The sequence below is a fragment of the Etheostoma cragini genome, chromosome 21 (genome assembly GCF_013103735.1).
Source record: "Etheostoma cragini isolate CJK2018 chromosome 21, CSU_Ecrag_1.0, whole genome shotgun sequence".
Taxonomy (NCBI): domain Eukaryota; kingdom Metazoa; phylum Chordata; class Actinopteri; order Perciformes; family Percidae; genus Etheostoma; species Etheostoma cragini.
The window spans coordinates 538,249-540,069 of NC_048427.1; the positions used below are offsets into that span (position 1 = coordinate 538,249).

At 40.9% G+C, this 1,821-nt stretch overlaps 1 protein-coding gene across 5 annotated transcripts in view; it reads left to right on the forward strand.

Moving 5' to 3' along the window:
- Positions 1 to 1,821, forward strand: part of baiap2b (BAR/IMD domain containing adaptor protein 2b) — a 69,803-nt gene that overhangs the window by 52,483 nt on the left and 15,499 nt on the right. The window lies entirely within an intron of this gene.

The following is a 1,821-nucleotide window of genomic DNA, read 5'->3' on the forward strand; positions in this document are numbered from 1 at the left end:
CTGGATCTGAAGTCTCTTTATATAGACCTTAGTGGTCCCTAATACTGGATCTGAAGTCTCTTTCCCAAAATTCAGCCTCGGTGCAGAATTACAGCCACTAGAGCCAGTCCCACAGTGAGCTTTCCTTAGTATGTGTCATTTCTGTAGCTTCAAACGCTATTGAGGTGGAGAGGAGGGGGGGGGGACTTGACCAACAAGAAAGGGGAGGTAACCTTGCCCTTTATGACCTCATAAGGGGAAGATTCCAGATCGGCCCATCTGAGCTTTCATTTTCTCAAAGACAGAGCAGGATACCCAGGGCTCGGTTTACACCTATCACCATCATTTTCTTTCCACTGGTGGGGTGTGGGGGGGGCATAGGCAGGCTGGGGGAACTCATATTAATGTAAAAAAAAAAAAAAAAAACTCTAGTAAAAAAACTAAAGTAAAACTTTAAACCACATTTTTTAAATATTATGGGTATTATGAAACAATTCAATGACGTTCATATTAATTTAATCATTCCCACTTACTCAATTTTCCCTACTTCTTCTTACACATTCAAAGCAGCAATCCAGTGTAGCGTCAGCCTTTCAGCATCTCTTCTTCTGCTCACCTCCTTTTTGGCAGTCTTAGTGCTCAATAGAAGTCACTAATTTGGTGATGTCCGGTTATGTATAATCATTGTTTTAACAGCCTTGTGGATAATGTACTTTGTTGCATAGGTGTCAATTATATGCAGCAATTCAAATCTATATTTAGCCCAGTTTCAACCAGTCATTAGGCTATCTTAAATAATTGCTCTCTGATTGCTCATTGTCATTTTATTTTAAGAGCTGAAAATAAGGCTGCTTGTTGATACTGTTGTGGCTCTGGGAAGTTTCCTTATTCTAAGGATGTTAAGAATAGTTTGTTTCTTTGCCAAAACCCGGTTAAATTCTGCATTTATTCTTCCATTTCATTTAGGAAACAGTTTTCTGCTTTTCACATGCACGAGTGCAGCCGGGAGATTGCTCGTCAGGAGTTTTACTTTATCCAAGATACTGATAAGAAAATCATGTCCTACCCTACTCTCAACCCTTCACACTGGGGAAACGTGGAGTGGGAAAGAGAAGCGAGAGAGATGAGGGTGAGTGGGTGAGGAGGAGGGTGAAGTGGGGAGGTAGCAGCAGAGAAGATGACCTACTTCTGCAGGAACACTCGGTTCACTTACTGCGTGTGGGTGTGAACGTGTCTGAATGAGTGATTGATAGACAGAGGGAGGAAGCACAAACATAACACAAACTGCTGATCCAATGATGCATAAACAAAAGTAAGAAATACATTTAACTGGTCGCAAAGTACCATTGGCTCTTGGATAAACTGTATATCAGCAGATAAATTCATTTGTTAATAGAAAGGAAAATAACTGGCAGTAATTTTGATATCTGACAGTTTTTTTCTGGTTCCATCTTCAATGTGAAGATTTAATGTTTTTCTTAGTAGAGTATTTGACAATTGTGTTGTTGGTTATGCAAAAAACAAGGAATTAGAATACTTTACCTTTTGCTGTGTGAAATTATATATACAACAGGTGCACTCTGTTCAAATAATGCTTGAGAGGACACTGAATTGCAATGCCTGGGCCTTTGTCTTAAAACCAAGAGCGCCATCTAGTGGGCTCAGAAAATAAAGACACTGGTTTAAAAAGCTTCATTTGGCCATCACTAGCTATTCCCTAATTAGATGTGGTATGGGTGATATGGGGAGCAGTAGCTCAGTCTGTAGGTGTCAGCTCACCTCCCGGGCACTGCCAAGGTGCTATTGAGCAAGGCAGCGAATCCCCAACTGCTCGGGGTCTCT